The following is a 27,930-nucleotide window of genomic DNA, read 5'->3' as shown; positions in this document are numbered from 1 at the left end:
TTTCAATGAGACCATGGGTTGCCATTTCAGAGGTAAATGAAGCAATTATTGCCAAGGACATTGTAAAGCTGCAAACCTACATTCCTGAAGTATGATCATGGTTTCAGAGAAATATGTGATCCACTTGTGACATGGAATGAAAAATGCTGCACTAGCCTCAGCAATGGTGTAAGAGATGAGAATGTTAATAAGACAGTTCACTGATGTTACTATTTGGAAATCCAGGGCTGGCACCATGGCCTCTTCATGTTTTGGTCTTACTTAAAAACATGCCTAATGGATCCAGGGTTCTCTTATGAGCTTGGAGATAAACAAGACATTTAGGAATTCCAGAATTATCAAGGTCCTGTGGACTAATGAATTGGCATTTGTCTCAGAGAAAGGAAATCTGAGAATCTTGCAATATTAGATATGGAAGTGCCCCTCATGCTTATTTCCTGCAACAGCTGTGAGGAAATTGAGGCCCAGTGAGCTTGTTAACAGTCCACTCTGGCTTAAGGGCACTTCTCCCAGATGAAGGGGGTGAAACACAGAAGCCACAGAGTGAGGGACAAGTAGGGAGACAAGAAGACCATACTGTCTCCCTGCCTTGACATAGATCCCTGGTCCACGGGTCAGGCCTGACCTTCAGCCAGTTAGGGAGAAGAAGTGGGGAGTGGGGGAGAAGATTTAAACTGGGTGAGAAATTGAAGTTGTGATTTTAAAAAGACTGAACTTAAAAGTGAGTCAACAAGAGCTCAGTGTGATTGCTCTTGTAATTGAAAATGGTGCAAAAGATGCTCAGGGTACTCAAAATGGGCTCTGAGGAAGGGCAAAGAAGGGAGGTCTAAGCAGCAGTGGTTGATTTCAGTGATGGAGCAAAAATAAGACCATTGCCTTGTTGTACCTGACTTGGGCCTGTTCACCAAGTTATATTTGACTACATCCTATCTCACCTGTAGGCCTCTTGGAGAACACTGGGTGGCCAATCCTGGCTTTTACAGAATGAAGGACAAGAGGAGGAGACAGTAGTAGAGACAGTTGAGTTGAGCTTGCTGGTGTGGAGTTGGAGAGACTCAAGAAATGTCCCTGCGCAGGGGCACCTGGGTGGCTCAGATGGTTAAGCATCTGCCTTCGGCTCGGGTCATGATCCCAGGGTCCTGGAATCGAGTCTCACGTCAGGCTCCCTGCTAGGCGGGGAGCCTGCTTCTCCCTCTGCCTCTGCCTCTCTCTCTCTGACTCTCATGAATAAATAAATAAAACATTAAAAAAAAAAGAAGAAATGTCCCTGCACAAATCATGAGTAGAGGGCATACTCTTTTTTTTTAAGTCTATAGCTTAGGAGAAAGATCTGGAATGGAGATAGAATTTGGGAGACATCAGATTTTAGATGGTAGTTAAAATAATAGAAGGTGATGCCATTTTCTAGGGAGAGGTGATAAGAGAAGAGGCTAAAGGTAAGACTTAGGGGACACAGACATTTGAAGGATGAGCTGAGAAACAGGAACCACAAAGGGAAATGGAAGGAAAACCAGAAAGACAAACATCATGGAGGCTAAGGAAACAAAGTATTTTAAGAAGGAGTTGTCAAGTAGTCAACAGTCAAATGAAGCAAAGAATTAAAAATGGAAGGCTAATATTGTCCTTTGGATTTAGTAAAATGAAAGTCATATATGGCCTTGGTAAGGGAATTTGGGAGAAGTGATGAGGGTGGAAACACAATATTGAAGAGTGTGTGTGTGTGTCTCTGTGTCTGTGTCTGTGTGTCTGTGTGTGTGAGATGAGAGACTGAGAATGTTTAAAGCTACTGGGAAGACACTTTAGGTAGGAAGAGGTTGCATAGAAAGTAAGAGGGCCTGTAGGTGATGGTGTAACATCCTTGGAAAGGCAGAATGAGATAGGGCTAAAAGTTCAAGGGGGAGGGATTGATTTGAATAGTGGGAGGAATGTCTCTTCTTCAGATAGGATATTGGGAAAGTGTGGCTATGGAGGTGTTATGATTATAGTTTAGTTGCTATTTAAAAAGCTGATACACTTGGACCTCATTAAGAGAGATAGATATGTCATCAAAATCAAAGGAGGTGACAACCTCCCTGAACTTTGGTCTGGCCAAACATTCCAGGCAATGCTGTGTGCAGTCCTGGGGGACACAACTTAAGTGGGAAATTGACCACCTGCAGAGTGTGCTTACAAGAGTTAAGCCCTAATGATAGTGTCTGAAAATGATTGAAGAACAGGGAAATGTTAGCCCGGAGACATGCAGATTCAGCGGAGTAATCACAGTCTTCAAATATCTGGAAGAGTGATCAGGGTTATTCTGTTTTGGTATTAGAGGGCAGATGTAGGCAATGAGACAAAATTATAGGGGACAAACTTTTTTGGCAATATATTGTGTATTGAATTTAAGTGTAGACTGACTTTTGGTAAGGAATATAAGGAAAAGTAGTTCATGGGGAAATATCCACTTAGCCAAGGTTTCACAGAGAGCTTAGGACTACATAAATGTTTCATTCCAAAAGTATTGAGTTTTTATCATGTGCCAGATACTATGCTGGGCTCTGGCCACACAATCTGAATCAGACAATTAGCCTGGAATCAAGTGTGGGAAACAGACATATAAAAAGATACTTATAATACAACCAGCTGCACTTGGCATAGCACACACTCTTCTAGAAGACACTCGTAGCTATTAATACAATATTAATGTGCTCTATTTATTTATTCATACATTTCATTGCAAACACAATTAAGAATTTCATTCTTCTCAGGTACGGCATTTTGTGAGTCAAGTGATAGAACTCCTTAAGGAAAAACACATAGCTGTCCATAACTAACATTATTTTTTTTCTGTCTATTTTTTAAATTTTATTATGTTATGTTAATCACCATACATTACATCATTAGTTTTTGATGTAATGTTCCATGATTCATTGTTTATGTATAACACCCAGTGCTCCATTCAATACGTGCCCTCTTTAATACCCATCACCAGACTAACCCATCCTCCCACCCCCCTCCCCTCTAGAACCCTCAGTTTGTTCCTCAGAGTCCATAGTCTCTCATGGTTCGTCTCCCCCTACGATTCCCACCCCCCTTCATTTTTCCCTTCCTACTATCTTTTTTTTTTTAACATATAATGTATTATTTGTTTCAGAGGTACAGGTCTGTGATTCATCAGTCTTACACAATTCACAACACTCAGCATAACACATACCCTCCCCAATGTCTATCACCCAGCCACCCCATCCCTCCCACCCCCCACCACTCCAGCAACCCTCAGTTTGTTTCCTGAGATTAAGAATTCCTCATATCAGTGAGATCATATGATTCATGTCTTTCTCTAATTCTTATTTTGCTTAGCATAATACCCTCTAGTTCCATCCATGTCGTTGCAAATGGCAAGATTTCATTTTTTTGATGGCTGCATAATATTCCATTGTACATATATACCACATCTTCTTTATCCATTCATCTGTTGATGGACATCTTGGCTCTTTCCATAGTTTGGCTATTGTGGACATTGCTGCTATAAACATTGGGGTGCACATACCAATTCGGATCACTACATTTGTATCTTTGGGGTAAATACCCAGTAGTGCAATTGCTGGGTTGTAGGGTAGCTCTATTTTCAACTTTCTGAGGAACCTCCATACTGTTTTCCAGAGTGGCTGCACCAGCTTGCATTCCCACCAACAGTGTAGGAGGGTTCCCCTTTTTCCGCATCCTCGCCAACACCTGTCATTTCCTGACTTGTTAATTTTAGCCATTCTGACTGGTGTGAGGTGGTATCTCATTGAGGTTTTGATTTGGATTTCCCTGATGCCGAGTGATATTGAGCACTTTTTCATGTGTCTGTTGGCCATTTGGATGTCTTCTTTGGAAAAACGTCTGTTCACATCTTGAAAAGATAGAAGCAGAATTATGTCAAAAGTTTCTGTTTTCCTATGAGAGGATCAGAAAGAGCACAGGTGTACTGTATTCAATATAATTCACTAAGGTAAAAAAGAGATACAGTAATTGATGCCTAGAAGTGCACAAAGTTGCCTTAAACACTCTTAACTACCTGTCACCTATTTGTGTTAACATTTATAAGTTAACAGACATAGTTTTCACATGATGCCTGCATGTTCATTGGTTAAATGATTGGGAGAAATCAGGTCCAGCTGAATCTAGGAAACCAATGTAAGGGTTTTAGGTAATGTGTCTGAGTTTAGTGCAGAGATAACAGATACCTGGGAACATGAGATCTAAGAGTAGGGGTTCCTAAACCAAGCCTGGTGTGGAGTGTGGAAGAAAGGGGAGCAGAAGTGGGAGGTAACAATGGCGTGGAATGGAACCAGTCAGATGGATGGGAAGAATAACCCAGCCAAGGCAGACCACAAAACTCAGGTCACACGTGGGTGAACCAGCATGGGGTGTGTGAGTGCGCCGAGTTTGAGTGTGTGTGTGTATGCGCAAGCACAACTTTACATATGGGCAGTTCAGTAATGCTGTATAGAAGAGAGGTCAAGTGGGTGCCACTGATGGGATAGAGAAGAAAGCCTCTTGAACATGGCTGAAACAGCTGAGAGTAGTGTGGAGACATCTGCGAGGACCACACTGGAATACCCAAGACCAACAGAGCCTGCAGCTGGTGTCCAGAGAGGTGATATGTGTCTGGACCCTGCAGTGGCCCAGGGTGTGGGAAGGAGATGCCCTGAGACATCCCTAAGACTTGATTTTGAAGACAATGTAGGACTTTGTCATCTGCAGTAGAGGAAAGAGCCTTGATCAGAGATTTGGGAAATAAATTCAGATACCTATGCCCTATGTGACCATGAATGCACCTTTCATAAATCCATCACTTTTTGGGCCTTGGTTTGTACATCTGCAAAATAGGGCTGAAGGAGCTAATGGTAAAGGTACCTTTAGGCACAACAGCTTATGATTCTCTTGTTTTTAGCCCAGGATAAGCAGAGTGTGATGATACTGTCATTCATACATTCAAGAACTATTTGAGACTGAAGAGGTGGCAGACAGTGTGCTATAATAAACATTTTCTTTCCTTCAGAGGGAAGGATTACATCCCCATTCCCAGAGTAAGTATATTCTCCTCCCTACTGGAAAGGTTTCACCTTCATTGTTATTCTCTTGGGAACCAGGCACAATAAGGATGATTAAAAACAGGGCTTTATCTGGAGTTGAAGCTGGTGCTCTGAGATGAAAATCCTAGGTACCATGAACTAAGTTTCTTGTAAGAATAAAAGAAACCACAGCATGCTGGCCTTGCTCTAGCTAGTGTTCTGTGCTCCAAGTGTAGTATTAAGAGTCATCATTTATCTTCATTGTGGGAATTTGTCCTTTTATGAAAGAATTTTTTGGATGTGCACTTTACCACTCTTAGAAAGCTGTTAGTTTTGACAAATTCACAAAATATGTTTCTAATTCCATTCTATTCCTGTTGCATCCCTGTAATTCTCACATTATTTCTGGAAGATTAGCAGACACACAGTTGTGGTGACATAATTAGTATTCGGAAGAGATAATAATGTCAAGGGATTTTGTTGCTCTGGGAACCTAAATGGAAATATAAGGATAGCAAAAGTTGGATTTGCGATATTTTTTTGGCATATATTGCGTGTTTGTTCAGAAAAATTTTAGTGCCATAAATGAGATTGTTTAATGAAAACATGTTGAATAAGAAACAGAAGAAAGTAGATTTTGTATTCTTTGCTTTATCCATAGCTTCCTTTCTGTAAGGAGAAAGCACTGCACTTTCTGCAGAATTCCCTTTCTGATATGAAATGGTTAATCCTGAAAACTGTTTCAGGCAATAAAACACTGACTGGAATCTTTCCGACAATACTTTCCTTCTTGATCTTTTTTTATGACTAATTGAAATGAAAGCCCTGGGAAGCTTAATGTTAAGGAAACACTATGTGCTCTGTGATGTGATTCTGCAAAGGGGGTGTCTGTGCGGTGGGGAGGTCTCTGCTCTGGAATTTTAAGTTAGAGACCTAACCGAAGAATCAATATTTCAATTAGATGCTGTAGTGGGTTTGGGATTACTGCTACTGTAGCTGGAAGATTGCTGGGTCTTTTCTTGGGAGGGGTCACTACTGTGAGCTGTTTTTTATTTTCTTTTTAATCCTAGCTCTCAGAGTCTGTCTGCTTTGTCTGCACTTGGACCACTGAGGTGACCAACTAGAAAAGAACAAAAAATGTAGATTATTAGTACTTCCCGAAAGGCTTCTAATAGCATGCTCTTCAGTAGCCATCTGAGATAAAACAACCGGTGTCTCTTATTTTGTAAAGTCCTAGGAACAGTGACCCTTTGAATTGATGGGACCTGTTTTCAAATCAAGCTTCAATGATCACCTGGAGGCATAGTCAGTGGGGAGGTCCTAGAGACAGGACCTCATTTCACTGTGCTTTGCAGATACTGCATTTTTTTTTTTTAACAAATTAAAGTTTTATGGCAACCCTGCGTGAAGCAAGTCTACTGGTGCCATTTTTTCCAAAATCATTTGCTCACTTCACATCTCTGTGTCACATTTTTGTAATTCCCTCAATATTTCAAACTCTTCCGCTTTTATTATACTTGAATTGCTGCAATCTCATGATAAAGTTTTAATGGATGAGGGGTTGCTTCTTATGGTTGAGCAAAGGAGGTGGTTTCTTGAAATGGAATCTATTCCTGGTGAAAATGCTGGGAAGATTGTTGAAACGACAACAAAGAATGTGGAATATCACATAAACTTAGTTGATAAAGCAATGACAGGGTTTGGGAGAATTGACTCCAATTTTGAAAGAAGTTCTACTGTGGGTAAAAGCTATCAAATAGCATCCCATGCTACAGAAAAATTGTTCATGAAAGGAAAAGTCCATTGATATGGCAAACTTCATTGTTGTTTTATTTTAAGAAATTGCTACAACCCCCCCCAAACTTCAGTAACCACCATCCTGATCAGCCAGCAACCAACAACATCAAGGCAAGATCCTCCACCAGCAGATTATGAGTCACCGAAAGCTTAAATGATAGCTAGTGATTTTTAGCAATAAATTATTTTTAAATTAAGGTATGTACATTGGTTTTTTAGACGTAATGCAGTTGCACACTAATAAACTACCATATAGCGTAAAGATAACCTTTATATGCACTGGGAAACCAAAAAATTCATTTGACTTGCTTTATCATGATGGTCTGGAACCAAACCTGCAGTATCTTCAAGGTGTACCTATATTCAGTTTCATGTGAAATTTGATTTGAAATAATTTTTTTATTTACAAACCATGAGTAAAAACAACTGATGCTAGGCCCAGCTTCCTGGATTTTCTTGCAGACAGTCATCCAGTTTCCACTGAACCATTTCCAGGGTAGGGGACCCATGACTTTGTCATTTTATGTAAAATTACCACCAGCACCAACGTGGATTCAAAATATTTGGGCCAAGATATTCCCACCTGCTTTTGAAATCTTTCTTTATCAGAACCACATTTTGTCACCAGATGCTATTCCACAGTATAGCCAAGAATAGTTATTATAATCCTGGGAATAAATGGAATATCTTTCCCTCTTCCTTCTGATTATTCCAAAAGAGGCTCAGCAGCTCCACGAAGCGATCATTTCTCCAGTCTTTTTTTATCTGTGTTTCTCTCAACACTTGCAGCATTTTTATCTAAAATCATGTCCTATAATGTAGAACATGATCTGGGAGAGACATCAGAAATATTTATTCTTATGCAATAATCTTATATTCCCAAACTATCTCCTGTACAACTACTGGTATTGCACCAGCATAGTGAAAGCACAGAGTGTTGCCTAAGTTATAGAAAATTACGTCTTTATCTGTTTTTCCCACCAGCTCTCTGAGAACAGGGATTACATTTTATTCAACTATCTATCCCCAGCCCCAAGAGCACTGCCTAGCACACAACAGGTACTTAACAAATGCAGTTTGTTAATCTGGAATCAGAACACCTGTGTTTGAGTTCCTTCCAAGTCATTTACTGGCTGACCTTCAACAAAGCATTTCACTCCTCTGAGCTTCCACTTCCTCAAATGTAATTTAGTGGGAATAAGAACATTATCTCAGGTTGTTGAAAGAATTGAATGAAAGACTATGAAACACTATCAAAAGCGTGAGTGAAGAAATAAACAGATTATTTGAAGGATTTACAGTCTAAGCATTTATCAAGGTACTTAAAACTTTGTCTTAGGATCAAATTAAATCATAAGACTGCCACATACTTGCAACATTTTATTTGGCTCCTCATAGAGTCTTTATCAATTTTCTTTTAATTATAGTTCTTCAATTATTTCAGTGTGTATAAAATACACCCTAAAAAAACAGTTACAAGGATCTTACAATTGTATTTCCTATAGAAATGGGTACAAGGAAGACATTTTACTACAGTGCTCAGAATTCCCTATATACTCATTTAACATTTAGTGCCATGAAGAGAATTCTTTTAAAGGACTAGGATACTTTGACATTTGAGAATGATGTAACTGACTATGTTACCATTTTTCCTTTGGCTGTTGGGAAGCTCAGAGCAAAATTTGAGGTTAAATTAGAGGAAATTAAATTACCACCAACAACATTAAAAGGTAACTGATCTAGTCACTCTTTTTGGTTTGTATTATATAGTCTTGTTTTTTTTTAACCTATACTTTTACCTATCCAGGAGCTGATTCACATTCATGGTAGATATTTAAAAATTATATTATTGAATGTGTTTCTCTAATTACTTATGGAATAATTAACTACACAGATAAATAAAATAGCTGGATATAAAATAACATTTTATGAAATTTAAACATCTACTGTTGAAATGGCTAGTACTTAGCTTCTGAAAAGTTCAGAACAAAATTGAAATGGACCCTAACAGATATTTTCTCGTTAGAATCTGGGATGAATTTTTCGCTAGCTATAAGATAGATTGAGCTGCCCTGCCCAGCACCGCCCTTCCTGTGCCAGTCCCTAGCCCCAGGGCCAGCTCCCTTCGTCTGTGTCCATCACTCTGTGTGGAAATTCTGCCAGCATGTTGGACAAACTGCCCTACAAAGTCGCTGACATCAGCCTGGCCTCCTGGGGACGCAAGGCCCTGGACATTGCGGAGAATGAGATGCCGGGCCTGATGCGCATGAGGGAGATGTACTCGGCCTCTAAGCCACTGAAGGGCACCCGCATCGCTGGCTAACTACACATGACTGTGGAGACAGCTGTCCTCATTGAGACCCTCGTGGCCCTGGGTACAGAGGTGCAGTGGTCCAGCTGCAACATCTTCTCTACCCAGGACCATGCAGCTGCTGCCATTGCCAAGGCTGGCATTCCAGTGTATGCCTGGAAGGGTGAAATGGATGAGGAGTACCTGTGGTGCATCAAGCAGACGCTGTACTTCAAGGACGGGCCCCTCAACATGATTCTGGATGACGGAGGCGACCTCACCAACCTCATTCACACCAAGTACCCACAGCTCCTGTCAGGCATCCGAGGCATTTCTGAAGAGACCACAATGGGGGTCCACAACCTATACAAGATGATGGCCAACGGGAAGCTGAAGGTGCCTGCCATCAATGTTGATGACTCTGTCACCAAGAGCAAGTTTGACAACCTGTATGGCTGCCAGGAGTCTCTTACAGATGGCATCAAGTGGGCTACAGATGTGATGATTGCAGGCAAGGTGGCAGTGGTGGCAGGCTATGGTGATGTGGGCAAAGGTTGTGCCCAGGCCCTGAGGGGTTTTGGGGCCCGTGTCATCATCACGGAGATCGACCCCATCAATGCACTGCAGGCTGCCATGGAGGGCTATGAGGTGACCACTATGGATGAGGCCTGTCAGGAGGGCAACATATTTGTCACCACCACAGGCTGTACTGACATCATCCTTGGCCGGCACTTTGAGCAGATGAAAGATGACTCTATCGTCTGTAACACTGGACACTTTGACGTGGAGATTGATGTCAAGTGGCTGAACAAAAATGCTGTGGAGAAGGTGAACATCAAGCCCCAGGTGGACCACTACTGGCTGAAAAATGGGCATCATATCATCCTGTTGGCTGAGGGCTGGCTGGTCAACCTGGGCTGTGCCATGGGTCATCCCAACTTTGTGATGAGCAACTCATTCACCAACCAAGTGCTGGCACAGATAGAGTTGTGGACCCACCCAGACAAATATTCTGTTGGGGTCCACTTCCTGCCCAAGAAGCTGGATGATGCAGCGGCTGAAGCCCACCTGGGTAAGCTGAATGTGAAGCTGACCAAACTGACTGAGAAGCAGGCCCAGTACCTGGGCTTGTCCCGTGATGGCCCCTTCAAGCCTGATCATTACCAGTACTGAGAACCAGGCCTATTGTTTGCCTTATAACTGCTGGTCTTGCTGGGGTTCCACCTCTCTTCCCCAAGAGCAAATGGCACCAAATTTGAGATAGTTTTGTTAATGTCCCCCACTTACTCCCCAGAGCTAGTCACTCCGTCTTTGGCCTCTGGTGCATCCCTCACACTGTTGTAAGTGTGGCAGAGGGAATTGAGAAGCCCTTTCCCAAGCCCTGGTCATGATAGAAGTACACAGGAGATAGCCACAGGGAACCATGAGCTCAGGGGTTTTGGAACTGCTCACTCAGTCAGTCCTTACTTGGATTGGAAGTCAGCAATGGTGGTAACAAAGTGCATGCACTTTACCATCTAGGCCCTCACCTGGCCTATGGACTTTGTACACTTGTTCTTAGTTCACTGGTTCACTGGTTCCTCAGCCCATGACAGATGACAATGAACTATATCAAAGAACAGGGAGGAACTTTTGGGAGTTTGATGCCCCTGAGAGCCCACCTTAGTGCTGGGCATTCTCTTTTTTAAGAGGTTTCACAGAACAATGAGGTTAGTACTTTCAATTTCTATTTTACAGAGGTTAGAATATACTGTTAAGGGACAGCCAAAAAAGGATAAGAGAAGTGACAGCCATAGGTTGAGAGAGGCCAGAGAATCATTAAAAGCAGGCATAGATCTACCACCTCTTTGTAACATGATGGTTCCTATCACAACCCTGGATCAAAAAGATTAATTTGGTTTATAATGTTTAATTAATGTTTATAATGTTAAAAGAGAGCAGGAAGGTGGGTAAATAAAAATTTTGGTGCCTAAAAAAAAAAAAAGATAGATTGAGTTGGATCAAGGAAAACAATTAGTCAAATCCATGATATATTACATGAAACTAGGGGTCTCTGCCTGCCTGATGAATTATAATCCACTATTGCATTCTTAGAGATTATTTTCCCCAAATAAGATGCTGAATATGAGAGCAATGGCTAGAAGAACAGCCATTGTTGTTTCATGGGCTCAGAGTACTGGAGGTTCAGGTGTGAATAACTTCCTTGTAGAGAGCATTGTGGGAGAGAAAAAGGGTGATATTCAATGTCCAACCTCTTTTCCTCTTTAGAGATATTTCTCGTTATGTATGTAGATTTGGTGGGTTGCAGAGCCCACTTAACACCATGTGAAGGATGAAATCCAGGAGAGTCTCATGACAGCCCCTAAGTAGCCTAGGGCATAAGTATATAACTTAAGTTGATCCAATATGAGTGCAGCCTTCAACTTTAGCTTTATAGTTGAGTTTCTGGTATAGTGAAATGCATGAAAGTTTCAAAGCCACAAACAAAATCCTGCTGAAGATAAAGTGGATACAGAGGGGTGCAAAGTGCTGGAGAGAAGGCAGAAAATGGGTCTAGAACTGTGATCCTACTACATCTGAAACCTGCCCCATCTTTGAAATTTCCAATTATTGTTTAAGTTAATTTAAGTTGGGCTTTGTATTATTTGCAACCAAAGCACTGTAACTGGTATAGCCCTCACCCCCAAGTCTAATAATTAATCTATATATCTAAGTTTATGAAGGTCTAATAGATGCTGGGAATAGCTTAGAAGCTATATACTATTAACCGTGCTCCATCAGGAAATGCAAAAGCACCAATTCCAGAAAATCCATTATATTTTGAGTGGGGGAAAAAAAAGTGTAAAGTGAAAACAACACAGGGCCTGTGAAAATTATTGTAAACTAGATAGCACTCAAAACTCAGAGGAAGCACAGTTGTTGGAAAATGATTTACCACTGGATCCAAAAGAACATTTTAGGAATTTTTTTTTTTTGAAACCTCAATAATGTCAGAAGAACATGGCCTCTATGGGAGAAGAAAAACTAATATGAAAGCTAATAGAATAAGAAATAATGTGACGGTATAAATGCAAAAGTCAAAAGGATAAGATGTAAAGGCAACAAAATGAAGTGAGGAGGGATCTGAGTGAGGAAAAGGATGATTAAAAGGAAGCGATTATTGCAATCAGAGATTTAGAATCTGTATTTGAGGAAGTAAAGAGTAAATTTGACCTTAGAAAATCAAATTGCATGAAAATTAAACTTCAGAAGCATTCTGAGAGAGACAGAGGTTATATATAAACAGAGGAAAATCATCACCTCTAAGTTAGTTAGGTGATAGGTGATTTTTTCCCCTTTGTTTATTAGTTTTTAAAAACATTTCTTTTATAATGAGTATGTATTAATTTTTAAAAGAAAAAGATTTGTTTTCAAATTGTGTTTTTATTGTGTATTCCACTCCTGGGTATCTACCCAATCTGAAATTCCTCAGGATACAAAAAAAAAAAAATCATAATCATAATTTTCATAGGAAAGAACAATCAAAAGTCCCCTACATTGTGGTGATACAGATGTTGGAATTATCTAACAAAACTTTAACGCAGCTATTGTAAAAATGTTTCAAGAATGAATGCAAACACTGCTAAAATGAATAGAGGGATAGAATTCTCAGAGAAAAGTATAAGGTAAAAAGAAGAACAAATGAAAATTTAGAATTGAGAAGTACAAAAACAAAATTAAAAATTAACAGGAGGCATTCATAGCAGAATGAATATGAGAGAGGAGAAAGTCAATGAACTTGAAGATAGATCAATAGAAATCATCCAATCTGAACACTATAGGCAGACAATACCAAAAAGTCTAACATTTGTGTTTTTAGAGTTCAAGAAGAAGAGGAAGTGCAGTGCTGATAAAATATTTGAAGCAATGTGACTAAAAATGTCCCAAAGTTGACAAAAGAAACAAATCTATATATTTAAAAAGTGTAGTAAACCCTAAACAGGATAAACCCAAAGAAATCTATTCTTGGGTGCATTATAATAAAATGGATGAAAACGAAAAGCAGAAAAAAATATTGAAAGCAGCTGGAGAAAATTGATGCATTACCTAGAAGTAAACAATGACTCAAATGGCAACAGATTTCTCACTGAAAACCATGGGGTTCAGAAGGAAGGGACATAATATTTTTAAATGCTGAAGTAAAAAGAAAATTCTATATTCAGTGAAAATATCCTTCAGCAATTAAGATGAAATAAAGACATGCTTGGATAAAGGATAGCTAAGAGAAGTCATTCCCAGTAGCCCTGCTCTAAAAGAATTGCTAAAGGGAATTTCTATAGATAGAAGGATAGCAAATGATAGCAAAAGGAAATTTGGAACATCAGGAATAAAGGAAAGAGAACAGAAATGGGAAATACCCGGGTAAATATTATAGACTATCCTTCTCCTGTTGGGTTATTTGAAATGTTTGTTGGTTTAAAGCAAAAATTATAATATCGTCTGATGGGATATTCAAGGGAAGGACATATAAAAATAAGTCAATAGCATTCTAAAAAGGAGAGGGTGAAAGGATTTATATGGTAATGAAGTTCCTACATTCCACACGAAATGATAAAATATTGATTTTAAGTAAACTGTTCAAAGTTAAGTATGGATATTGTAATCCCTAGAGAAACCATTAAAAATATACAAAGAGATATTTGAAAACACATTAGATAAATTAAAATAGAGTACTAAAAAATGTTTATATAATCTAAAAGCAGGTAGGAAGTGGGAAATAGAGAAAAAGAAAAATTGAGGAAACAAACAGAAAACAAAATAATAAAATGGAAATATTAAATACAAACATATAAATATTTGTATTAATTATAAATGGTCTAAACACTTCAACTAAAATACAGAGATTGTCAGAATGGATTCAAAAGCACTATTTTATTGTATGAGGTCTACAAGAAACTCACTTTAATATAATTATATAGGTATGCTAAGAGTATAAGGATGGAAATACATATACCATGGAAAACACTAATCAAAAGAAAACTGGATTGGTTATATTTATATCAGAGTAGACTTCAGAGCAAAGAAAATTACCAGGAATAAAGAAGGACTGTATATATTGATAAAAGTGTCAATTTTCCAAGAAGATATAAAAATGCTAAATATGCATGACTAAAGAATAGAGCTTTACAATATGTAAAGCAACAACCATCAGAACTGAAAGGAGAAATAGATACTTCTATAATTATAATTAGAGACTTAAAAACTCCTTTGTCTGCAATTGATAAAGTAAGTAGAGAGAAAAATTTTCAAGTATGTAGGACTGAACACTATCTGAAACCAACTTGATCTAATTGATATTTATAAAATACTTCACCTAACAACAGCAGCATACACCCTTCTTTCCAATTGCACAAGGAATATTCCTCAGGATAGATCATAAGAGGTAAAAGAATTTAAATCATACATAGTACATTCTTGGACTTTGATGTAATTAAAATAGAAATGAATAACCAAAAGGTAATGGGAAACTATCCAAACACCATGGATCAAAGAGGAAGTTTTTTTTTTTTAAAGATTTTATTTATTCATTTGAGAGAGAGAGAAGAAGAGACAGTGAGAGAGCACAGCGGGGAGGAGAGGGAGAAGTGGGCTCCCTGCCGAGCAAGGAGCCCAATGGGGGGCTCTATCCCAGGACCCTGGGATAATGACCTGAGCCTAAGGCAGACACTTAACCAACTGAGCCACCCAGGCACCCCTCAAAGAGGAAGTTTTAAAGGAAATTATAAAATATATTGAACTGAATGAAAATGAAATCAGAACATACCAAAATTTCTGGGTTGCAGAAAAGCAGTACTGAGAGGGAACTTTATAGCATTCATTGCTTATGTTAAAAAGTCTTATGTCAACAAGTTTCCATCTTAAGAAACTAGAAAAAGAGGAGCAGAATTAATACAAACCAAGCAGAAGGGAGGAAATTGTAAAGATAAGAGCAGAAATCATTGAAATCCAACAGATGAAAATAGAAAAAAGAAGGCAGAAAACCATAGAGAAAATTGATCATGCCAGAACTGAACTCAACAAAGTTGAGATCTCTCTTGCAAGCTTGACAGAAAGAGAGAGGAGGAGGGGGGAGAAAGACATAAATTACCAATATTAGAAATGAAAGATATGATATCATTACAGACTCTGTAGACATTACAACCACAAACAACTCTACACATATACATTTGATAATTTAAATAAAATGGATCAATTCTTTGAAAACCACAAACTACTGACATTCATCCTAATTGAAATAACTAATCTGAATAGCCTTGTAACTATTACAGAAATTGAATTCATAGTTAAGCATCTTCTGAAATGAAATATCCAGGCATGTTACAGTTTTGCTGGCAAGTTCCACCAAACATTTACAGAATAAATAACACCAATTTTACATAATCTCTTCCAGAAAACAAAAGATGAGGGAATAATTTCCAACTTGTTTTACAAGGCCACCATTACCCTAATATTAAAACCAGACAAGAAAAGAAAACTACAGACCAATATCCCTCATGAACCTGTCACAAAAACCTTCAACAAAAATATTAGAGAGTGGAATCCATGACCAAATAGGGTTTATCCTGAGAATGTAAAGCTGTTTCAATATTCAAAAATCAATCACTATAGTTGTGATGGTTAATTTCATGTGTCAACTTGATTGAGCCACAGTGTGCCCAGATATTTGGTCAAACATTATTCTAGGTATTTCTGTGAAGGTGTTTTTGGATAAGATTAACATTTGAATCAGTAGAATAAGTAAGGAGGTTACCATCCATTCCGTGAGTCAGCCTCATCCAATTACTTGAAGGCCTGAAAAACAAAAGGCTAAACCTCCCCTGAATGAGAGAGAATTCTTCTGCCTGATAGTCTTTGATCTGGAACATCAGCTTTTCCTGGTTCTACAGCAGCCTGCCAGCCTTCAGACTCAAACTGGGGCATTGGCTCTAAGATTAGGGACTTGCCAGCTTCTATGATCACATGAGCCATTTCCTTATAATAAATATTTATTTATTATCTTGGTTCTATTTCTCTGGAGAACCCTGATGAATGCAGTAGTCTACCGATTAGCCCTCTATAAAAGAAAAAAAAATTATATCAATTGATACAGAAAAATCATTTGACAAAATTTAGCATCCACTCAAGACAAAATCTCTCAACAAAGACAGAACTTCCTCAATAATAATAACTTCCTGATAATGAGCATCTACAGAAAAACTACTGGTAACATTATTAGTGGCAAAAGACTGCATGCTTTCTCCCTAAAATGAGGAACAGGCACTTGTATTCAATATCAGACTGAAAATTATAGCCAGTGCAATAAGGCAAGAAAAAGGCATATAAGTCATATAAACTAGGAAGGAGGAAGTGAGACTATTCATATTTGTAGATGACATGATTGTCTATGTTGAAAATCCCAAGGCATAAACGCTCTTTGGACTAATAAGTGAGTTCAGCAAGTTTGCAAGATACAAGATCAACACAAAAGAAATCAATCTCATTTCTACACACTAACAATAAACCTATGGAAATAAAAAAAATTTTTATTTATTTGAGAGAGAATGAGAGAGAGAGCACATGAGAGGGGGGAGGATCAGAGGGAGAAGCAGACTCCCTGCCCAGCAGGGAGCCCCATGTAGGACTCAATCCCGGGACTCCAGGACCATGACCTGAGCCAAAGGCAGTCACTCAACCAACTGAGCCACCCAGGTGCCCCTGGAAATCAAAATTTAAAAGACAATAAAAAATGAAATACTTAGCAATACACCTAATAAAACATGTACAGAATCTATATGCTAAAAACTACAAAATACTAATTAAAGAAACAAAAACTACCTAAATAAATGGGCAGATATATAGTGCTTAGAATCAGAAGACTTAAAAAAGATATCAATTCTACCCAAAGTGATCTATAAATTGAATGCAATTCTGATCAAAACCTAAGCAGGCTTTTTATTATATATATACAAACTGGTTTTAAAACTTACATGAAAAGGCAGGGCCCCTGGGTGGCTCAGTTGGTTCAGCGACTGCCTTTGGCTCAGGTCATGGTCCCGGGGTCCTGGGATCGAACCCCATATCGGGCTCCCTGCTCAGCAGGGGAGTCTTCTTCTCCCCCTCCCCCTGCTCATGCTCTCTCTCTCACTCACTCTCTCTCTTTCAAATAAATAAATAAAATCTTTAAAAACATTATATGAAAAGGCAAATGACCTATAATTGTCAAAACAATTTTGAAAAGGAAAAACAAAGTTGTAGAAATCACACAACTTGATTTTAAGACTTAGCTTTAAAGCTATAGTAATCACTGGCATCATGGGGTAGAGAGAAATGAGCATCAGTAAGAAGTGAGATGCAAAACAGGTTAAAATTCTGAAGGGCTAGGAAACAAGTTGATGATGTAATGAGCTGAAAGGAACCTCCCGTTCAGATTTTGAATAATTAAAATAATACATCTTGGTAGAAGATGAACTTAGTAAGCCAGAAGACTTGGGGACACCCAGGTGGCTATCTGAGTTACTATCATGTTTCTTTCCTCATACTTAAAATATTATCTAAACCAAACATACATTTAATGTTTGACACAGCAGTTTAAAATGATTATGAAACCCACTTGGTAACTTTTCTCCATCTATCCATCTTATTGAAATAACAGAAGAAATGTAAAATTAGGGAGAATTTCAACAGAGTACTGGACAGCCAGGAGCAATGAGTTCAGCAGATCAGCAACCCTGGGGAATTTCTGGGAGATATACAGAAAAAGGATCAAATCCATGATGAAGCAGTTGTGGGACAATGCGTGACGCAATGCAGGTTATAAAAAGACCTCTGAAAAATTCAAGGTCCCCAAAAGAACCCTGGAAAACCCACAATGTCTGGCAATGGCTGGAAGTGGGAAGAGGCTTTGAGAGAACTGGCAGGGTTACTAATGAAAAGGCTGCCCCATAGCTGAGCCTCTCTGGCACTTTCAGAGTGGTTAGCTTTAGGATTTGTCCTCGGCATAAATCTACGAGAACCTTTCCTGATGAAATGGTTGATTTGCCTGGCTTTTCTTAGCCTGTGCTTTAGAGACGGAGAGAGGTGTAGGATCGTGCCCCAGATAGGGTCTGCCTGCTGCCAGGTGGCCAGAGCCCCCACACCCAGAGACAGATGCACTCCTCATGCCTCAGCCTCTTTCGAGTGAACCCCTGCGATTACAATCCATTGTCACCTGTGCTGAGAACAACCTCCCCCACTACCAGCACCAAGTTCTCCATTGGGTACAATAGGCCTAGTGCCTGGGCCCATGACGTTGTTAGAAGCCCAAGAAATTGTTTTAATTATTTTTTAAAACCAGAATTTAAAAAATGAGTATAACCCAGCCTGGATTATGTTTATTTTAGAGCGATGCAGTAATAAACTATAATTTAAAATATTTTTTACAGAGGAAGTGGCCCATGAAAGTCATAATGTTGCTGTGCTCACTACTAATGTTAATCATTGTATATCCTCTTTCTAAGTATAAACAGGAAGTCAAGAATCACCAAATATTTGAAAAAAAAAAAAAAACACAAATAAAATAGCGAACCCGTCTGAAAAGAATAGAGGGAGAATTCCAAGGAAATAGAGTTAATGGAGAAAAGGCACATACAATTTTGAAAATTCTAATCAGTATTTTCAAAGAGAGTTGAGAGCATTTCACGTGTAAAAAATAAAAAAAGAAGATTCTCTAGAAGCTAATAATTATTGAGCATTTCATTTTAAGCCTTTTCCATGTACTGCCTTTTTCATGCCCAGCCTTATTTAATCCCCTAAAAATCCTACGGACTAGGTACTGTTATGAGGTCTATCTTATAGAAAGGAAACCAACCAACGCACAGAGAAGTTAAATAACTTGCCAAGGTCACAGAGGTTATAAGTGGCAGAGGACTGAATTTGAAGTAGTTTTTACAATTTCAAAATAGGATTGCTGAAATAAAAGATTCCTTAGATAGACCTAATAATAAAATGATCACATACATGCCTGAAGATAATGAAAGATTGAGTGAAGGAATTCTTCCAAAATGGATGGAAAAGGACAGTGATATAAAAAATTTAAGATTGAAGTTAAGAAACAGAAGGAATGGAGCCAATCAGCAAGAGTGATACAATAGGAGAGAACAGGGAAGCAGAACAAGGTACTCACTGAGGAAAATTTCCCTGAGCCAGAGAGAGACAGGTATTTGGGATAGAAAGAACTTGCTTTGAGAAAATCACCTGCCACCTGCCATAGACATGGTGAAATCTGGGGAGTGCCAAGGAGGAGGAAAAGGGCTTACAAGCTTCCTGAAAGAGAAATAAAAGTGACACTGGGAAATGCCATTGCCATTTGAAAACCATAAAGGGCCTCATTGGTATGCTGAGCCTGGCAGAGCAGAAAGAGGAGGGACATCTGGCACCTTGATACATGGTAGAGTTGCTAAATTAGCCAACCCTGGAAGGGTCTATGTCCAGGCTTCTAGTTGTGAGATACCAAATGCTGCCATTCTGCAAACAACTGCTTGTGTTTGGGGTGTGGGGGGGTGGAATCTCTTCCTTGAGGGTGAAAGCATCTTGATTGGTACATAAACTCCATAGAAGAGAGGTTGAATATAAGACACACTGATGAACAAAGGAACCAGCTGAGCTTATAATTATACCTAAATAATTGTTATTAATGAAACTGAAATTAAGTGGAAAAGATTTCCAGAACATAAGAAGCATAATGTTAAAAAAAAATAAAAAAATCTGAAAGAAATAAAATTCCAGATGTTTTCAACAAAACCTGGGGGAAATGGTGGTGCAGAGGAGACATAAATCTCTGCTAAAGATTCTGCCCACTGGGTAGGAAACAGGAGAGCCCTAGCTCAGCAGTACTCAACCCTGGATGCACATTAACACTGCATCGTACCTTTAGTGCCGACATTCAGGCCCACCCCAGATGAAGAAAACCCGGCTTTAGTGCCTGGTTATCGCATGTTTTTAAATACACGTCACCTTACATGCTTTTTAAAACAAGGGTAACAAATTTCTATCAGGCCAATGCTAACAAAAGAGAGGCAGAGTAACCATATTAATACCTCTCAAAATAGATTCAAGATCAAGAGTCTTAAATGAGACACAGAAAGATCCTTTATTTTGACACAGCAGATAAGAACTGCTCCACAATGTATGGAGTGTTAGCATTCTTATTAATCCAAATTACTTTAATATTTGCTTTAATCCCATCCATCTGATTGACAAGAAGACCAGTGGGCTCCCTTGGGGAGTTGGGCCCCCTCATTACCCTTCCTAAGAACTTTGGGAGCCTGGACAGCCTACAGAGCTTGTCCTTCCCACTTTGCCTCCAAAGTGAGAAGAGCCTAGCCTCCATACCTCTTCTCTGCAGTTACCTCTCACTGCTGTGCCGTAAACACAGGCCCTCCTCAGTCCTTTTTTTTTTTTTTTTTTTTTAAAGATTTATTTATTTATTTATTTGAGAGAGAGAGAATGAGAGAGCAAACACATGAGAGGGGGGAGGGTCAGAGGGAGAAGCAGACTCCCTGCCGAGCAGGGAGCCCGATGCGGGACTCGATCCAGGGACTCCAGGATCATGACCTGAGCCGAAGGCAGTCGCTTAACCAACTGAGCCACCCAGGCGCCCGGCCCTCCTCAGTCCTGCTCATGCTGCTAGACCACACTGGAGCAGAGTCTCTTTCACATAGGCTGCTGCTATATATCACTGGCCCAGCTACTGCATCCAAGCCATGCGGTCTTTGAAAGAAAGCATCTCTACTTACTCAGGGTGACACTTCTCCTTTCAGACATACCCCTGTCTTTGCTGAAGTTTTATGCCCCAAATCTATCCATCTGCCTGATGTGAAACAGCAGTACTCTTGATAGTGTAGAATTCATTGTGGGAGTAACAGATTTCGCTGCATAAATCACCCCAAATCTTATTGGCTTAAAACAACAACCATTAGTTATTGCTCCAAATCAGTGGGTGGGGTGGTTCTGCTGAATAGCCTGATTTCAGCTGGGCCTACTCACGTATCTATCTATGGTCAGCTGGAAGATCAGATGGGGTCTGTCTGGTCTAGGATGTGTCCTCTGCTGGACTGTCTTGTCTGTGTTCCCTGTGGCCTTCATCCTCCAGCAGGCTATTTGAGCTTGTTCATGTCATAGTGACAGGGTTCTAGAACAAGAGGGGAGGTGTGCAAGGGCCCTTGGGGCATAGGGTTTGAACTGGCATAATTCTATGGTGAAAGCAAGTCATGAGGTCAGCCCAGACTCAGAGGCTGAGGAAATAGACCCTTTCTCTTGGGAAAATCTGCAAAGTCTCATCGCAAAGATACATGGATACCGACAAGGGTTGTCAATTTCCATCTCTAGAAGCTTCAAAACTTAATTCCTGTCCCTTTCTTGGGCCAGGGTCACCACATTTAGTTGCAAGGCTGCCTATTACAAAATTCCAGGAGACAGGATTCACATTGTAATTTTGTTCCGCAAGGAACAAATCCCATCACTCTTTCTTAAGATGCCCTTCAGATACCTGATGGTATCTCTCTCTCTCTCTCTCTCTCCCTCATACACACACACACACACACACACACACACACACACACACAATTACCAAGGGCAGCTTAGTCTACTATAAAATTGGTTCCTGGGACATGAAAACCAAGTCTGCTATTCTAAAATTCAGCTAACAATCCTCATATATTATAGGTTTAAATATACTGATTCTCTTTAACATCAGCTACTTTACATGGTGGTATTAAACTTGCTTAGGCAACAGAAAACTTACCCTGTTGATCCTTTAAAATAAATATTTATAAGTTCCATTTTCAGAAAGATTTTTTTTTAATGTCTATTGGTTTGTACTATCTACAGCTAAATGTATTCTGCAGGTCGTTTAACATTAAAATTTCCAACAAATAATCCCCAGGCTTAAACATACATTTCTGGTGAGGCTGTGAGATCATTCATGTAAATGGAGGGCCTTGCCTTTGTTGCTCCACTTTCTTATTTCAGTGAAAAAGGGGACTTGCATTAACGCAGAGTTTTCATTTTGAAAAGATTATTCCATTAAGGTTGTTGCATTGCTGTGAGAGTAGATGAGTATCTATTTCTGAACATTAAGATCCAAATTCCATGTAAGCCGCCTCCTTGAAACTAACGATGCTATTAATAGGTTCTTCCAGTGTTCTGTTCAGCGTGGAAAGTAGGAAAAAGGCTGCGTCTTTAATTTACTGGGGAATGGAACACCTTTACACAAGTATTATTTCTGGAAGTAACCTTTACCTTTCTGAATGATCTATTTGTGCAATACGATGGATGTTACAGGTTTGAGTTACCAGAGGTTAGAAATCATTCATTTCTGTAATATCTCTGGCAGGCTGATTGCAAATGCATTTTTTTTTCCTTTGGTTCTTTATTAGATTGAATTTGAGGGTTTGCTAATAATCTCAATTTTTAAAAAATACTGCATTTACATTGACCAAATCTCACTGAATATATTTATAGCAAAAACTTGTTAATTTGGCCATATTCATTAGGAATCTGTGATTACTTGGATAAGGCCTAGTTGAAGTTTATCCTTTAGTATATCTGAAAGATGGATTAATAAACCGTAAAATGGTTTGAACCCAATTTCAAGGAGATGGGCATCTCCTAAAGAATGTAATCTGCTCGTAAGTCCTCAGAAACATTACTTGCCTCCAAATAACATAAGCAAAGGTCATCTTTGCTAAAGCTGGTGTTTGTGCTAATTATGAAGGATTCTTGTCTTGTTAATGAAGTAAAGCCTTGATATGCTTGAAGGAGATAAACCTAGAGCTCTGTAGAAATACTATGTCATTTAGACTACTGCTCAACAGTCCCATATGGATGAGGGTCAATTCATGAAAAAATAAAATGTTTGCAAGCTATGTTTAATTATTTCCTTTTTATCCAAAATAGGATAAAGCCAACGAGAAAATTTATATTGCTTTTCAGCTACCAAAATATTAATATTAGGGGAGTGTGAGAAGTAACAGCAGGTTATGGGTTTCTATCTTCTGCACCTTACGTTTTGACACCTTGTAGAGTTTAATGAGGTATGTTCGTGTGTAGTACTTCATTTTGCACTCAAGTAATATCCTGAATTAGGTGCTCACTTTATAGATGGTGACAGAGAAGTTCTCACTTGTCAAGTCACACAAAGGGATGCTGGGGTGAAATTGGCCCATTTCATCCATGGGCCGTAAGCTGGGTTCACCAGTCACTGTGCTAGACAGAGATGCTCCAGATGCACCATGTAATGTCCAGTCTCCCAGTCCTCCATCCTGAGTAAGCCTATCTCCAGTCCCAGCTCATCTGTAAATTCTGCATGAAACCGAGAATGACCTTTAATTTTCTGAGCTTCAGTTTTCTCATTCATAAAGGAGACGCTTAGACTTGATCAGTGTTTCCAAAACATCATTTTTCCGTGTACCATCTGTGCAATTTTGGCTATGACCATCATCCATCAGTATCGTTTGCTTGATATTTCTTTATAATTCGGTGGACTTTGCCTTCCTAAATTTATTTACTTAAAAGGAAACCTTCTATCAGTAACTTAAAATGGAAAACCAGCATCAACCAAAAAAATAAACACCATAGGGGCACCTGGGTGGCTCAGTCAGTTAAACGTCTGCCTTCAGCTCAGGTCGTGATCCCAGAGTCCTGGGATCGAGCCCCGCATCGGGCTCCCTGCTCAGTGGGGAGCCTGCTTCTCCCTCTCCCTCTGCTGGCTGCTCCCCTTGCTTGTGCTCTCTCTCTCTGTCAAATAAAATCTTTTAAAAAAAAAATACCATAAAACAAAACAATAACAATCAATCCTTATACATGCTGTTGCCTGCTTAATGCTCTTTCTGCCAAAAAAGGGAGATTCACAAGTGTTAGAGAGTTGAGAAAGACAGCACCTCAGGGAGACTTTCTCCTTGACACAACCAAGTAATGAAAGAGAATTGAAAAGGGAGTACCTCTTCCCCTTTTCAATCCCAAGTCACTTACTTCTCTATCTATGCAGCATCCAAATATCTTCTCTGCCAGCAGCGGCCTGAGTCCTATACTTTGAGAAACACAGACAGGGAATGGGCCTCTCAATATGCTAAGAGTCAGGGCACCTGGATGGCTCAGTCAGTTAAGCATTTGATTCTTGATTTCGGCTTGGGTCTTGATCTGAGGATTGTGAGTTTGAGCCCTGTGTTGGGCTCCACTCTGGGTGTGGAGTCGACTTAAAAAAAGAAAAAGAAAAAAAAAATATGTATATGCTAGTAGTCTTTCATTTACCTAGTTTTAAAGATCTGAACAGTAAGAATCGAGCAGGGCCCCATGGCAATCAATGCCTGTCCTCTACAGCTGTTGGGTGAGGGAGTTCTTTATCTACTCCAACCCCTCCTGCTATTCTGGAAGCTCAGGTTATATTAGGCAAGCCTCCATGGAAACAGAGAACAGCTGTTCAGCATCTTCTCCCAAATTCCATCTTGTGCTTGAAAACTGTTAGTGAGTTACTACTTGGACTTGACTTCCCTAAGCCAAATTATGTCAGGCCTTTTTTATTTCTCCTCTTCTGTCTCATTTCCTAATTCTGTTTGTGGCTCTCTGATTTCCAACAAATTCTATAGCCATCTTTTGGCCTCTTGAATTTGTCCTAGTCTCAGGCTAGGGTGTAAGAACTTTTCTGGACATCTGATATCTAACTCCTGTCTAATTTTGCAGCACAGTCTCCAAGAGAAGCACTAAAGGGTATTTAAGATGACAGTTTCTGCCCCAGGACCAGGGTTTGTTCTGCTGTCTCCTGTTTCCAGTTCTTTCCTCTAAATCTCTAGACCAGAGATGCCAAACAGGTGGCCCAAACTCTGGAGCTGGTACTGCTGTGTCCAGCCAGTACCATTCCATGCATGGTCCCTGGGCCAGCAGCATCAGTTCACCTAGGAGCTTGTAAGCAATGCTCATTTTCCGATCCCACTGAGACCCATGGAATGGAAACTCTTGAGTGGGACACTAGAACCTGTGTTTTAACAAGCTCTCTAGATGATGTTTAAGCCCAATAAAGTTTGAGATTTAGCTGGACCCCACATAATCCTGTAAACATTTCTGCATAAGCCTCTGACTTTAAAAAATTAGATGATTTACTTAATAATACAACCTTCCAGCTTCCCTTAAATATTATGTTATCTAGAAATACTAGGCTCCATCTCCTTTCTGGAATCGGGCCTGTCAATGCCTCCAGTGGTCCTGCCCTGTGATGGTCTCTGCACGCAGGTCTAGTACCAACTACCGTTTTTCATCATGCATGCACTATTTTCCTGTAGTGGAGGTAAGGTGAATGTAAAATACTGCTTATACATATATTGCTAACAAAAGTAGTCAAAGTGAAGTCAGGTCCAGAGCGCCATGAGATTCCATAGAAATGAAAAAAAGAAGATTTCTTGGTGGGGTAGTGTGGCTTGCTTTAATCCTCTGATGCATTGCTGGCCCTTTAAACAATTGAATATGTGACTCCTATTCTAGATTTTTACGACTTCTTTGCCTTTTCCAGCTATAGCACCCTCTTTTTTTTACACTGCATATTGCCTTTCTGACCTCTGATTCCTACCCAAACCCTCCTAACCTACCCAAACCCTTGGTCCTGCTCTCCTGCAGCCCACCCTGTCCTGTCGCTCTCCAAGTGCATAGAGCACACCATGTTCTTTCTTATCACTGAGTATTTATACACAGGATGGCCCTTCGAAGCCCTTCTTCTCTTCTCTACTTAGAACATTTTTGCTCCACCTTAACTATGGAGCTAATGTACCCCCTCCTGCATGAAACTTACCCAAAATCTTTCAAAACCTCCTCTTCACATAATCCCAGAGTACTTGGTGTCTACCCCCTTATTACAGGTATTTCTGTGCCTGTGTATTTATGTCCCTCCCTTCATATTTGCACTCTAAATTCTACTTAGCACAGCCTTGACCTAACCTAGGTGCTAAATACACAGTTATCATTATTACCAAATAAACAAGTGCTAAACTCTTATTCATAAATACCACTTACTCCGTGTTTACTATGTGCTAGAAACTGTAACGGGGACTTTCTGTGTATTTCTTACTTAATTCTTGTAACAACCCTGTAAGTCCAGAGCCCAAAATCAAACCAGCTCTCCCGTCTCTGAAATCCAGGCTTATCTTCTATATGACACATGCTGGACAAATTGACATACTACCCGAAGAGCTGAGTGCTTGTTAATAAGTGAGAGAGTGATTTGTGCTCTATGAATGTTCCAAAAGCAATGATGGCTTCCATGTTCCTGGAGTACAGGGCATATGAAGAGAAAGAGAATATGAGATGAGAAAGGTAGATTAGGGTGAAGAGTGCAGACGCTTTTCCAAACTAGAAGAGTTCAGATTTTTATCTTGGAGTCAGATCTGTGTTTTGGAAAGGCCACTCTGGCACCTGAGTCATCCAGAAATGCTTCAGCTAAATTATGCTTCATTGATTATGTGAGGAAGATGTAGATACAAGAACAGAATTTTAGATAAATTTCCATCCAAAGTGGACAAAATTTTTTAAGGATTAAAGTGTCAGATTTGTTGGAGACTAAGAGAATTGATTCCTCATGCATTCCAGTGAGTTAAACTTTTGCTGCCTCAGACCTTCAGCCAAGTCAATATGAAGTTTGTGATTGAAACTAAAAATTACCAAAGTGGTGAGAGTTGTTGTTGCCTTGGCAACATTGACAAAGATCCAGTGAAGGATTCTGGGTAACAGGCTAGGCTGTAGGTAAATTACTATTTGGTCTTCTTTGAGCCAGTAAGTTAACACCACAAAAAAGCCTAGCTTGGCATTTCCTGACTTGGAAGTGCTTTAATTCGCTCCTTTCGGCAAAATATACCCATGGGCTTTGCTCTGGGTTGGCCCTTTGTGAGGCAGATGTGTGATTCAATGGGCTTTGACGGGGCGGCCTGGCCAAAAAATATCTTGCCAGGCCCAACATTCCCACTCTGAATTTTTTTTCTATTGGTTAACACATTATTTCCAGAAAGCTCTGTCAAAATGTGGATGCATTACTGGAGAAATACGACACACGAGGCAAGCAGCAGAGAAAAATGCAGGTAGTGTAAAAGAGAAACTAGACCAGCCTACAGACGGCCTGGACTCTAGCCCTAAACTAACTCCAACATAGCACGCTGACCTTGGGCAAGACAGTTATTATTAATATCGTTGTTGTTGTTGTTATTATTACTATTATTTGAATCTTGCTTTCATCATATGTATCGATAAAATAATATTTGTTTTCCTCCATTGGGCAGTTTTTAAGGGTCAAATGATGTGGTAAAGGTATTTTGTAAACTATAAAATGCTATACTTTAGAGACTAAGAGGCTGTTATTTTAAATAACGAAAGTAAGACTATGAGGCTGTTATTTTAAATGTTTCCAGGACTGAGACCTAAGGCAGTAATACTTTGAGTGGAGTGAGGAGGGAAGATCCAATGACAATCACATGGAAAACAAGACTCTGACAGAGGGGAGGGGAGGGAGGAGGGTGACAGCATGCTGTGACCCCACCTTCCGAGCCTCACCTCCATGTTTCCGCCAACCCATCTCTCTGTATCTCAGCCATCCACCCCACAGGCCATGCTGTTTCATGTTTCGGCTTTACAGACTGTTCTCTCTGCCTGGGTTTCCCTGCTCTGTCTCCTCCACCTGAATACTTCCTCTCTTCTTTTAAGATTCACCTGGACGGATTAGAAGCTCCACCGCAGAAATACACAATACCTTTATGGTATTAGTTTCACCAT

The 27,930-nt window shown here is 39.7% G+C and overlaps 1 pseudogene; it reads left to right on the top strand.

Annotated features, from left to right (window-relative positions):
• The first annotated feature begins 8,939 nt into the window (after positions 1-8,939).
• On the top strand, positions 8,940-10,429 carry LOC118522792 (adenosylhomocysteinase pseudogene; annotated as a pseudogene).
• The last annotated feature ends 17,501 nt before the right edge of the window (positions 10,430-27,930 follow it).

This window comes from Halichoerus grypus, chromosome 3 (genome assembly GCF_964656455.1).
Source record: "Halichoerus grypus chromosome 3, mHalGry1.hap1.1, whole genome shotgun sequence".
In the NCBI taxonomy this organism is placed as follows: Eukaryota; Metazoa; Chordata; class Mammalia; order Carnivora; family Phocidae; genus Halichoerus; species Halichoerus grypus.
The sequence above is the reverse complement of the archived record's forward strand: the minus strand, read 5'-3'. Positions and strand labels throughout refer to the sequence as shown.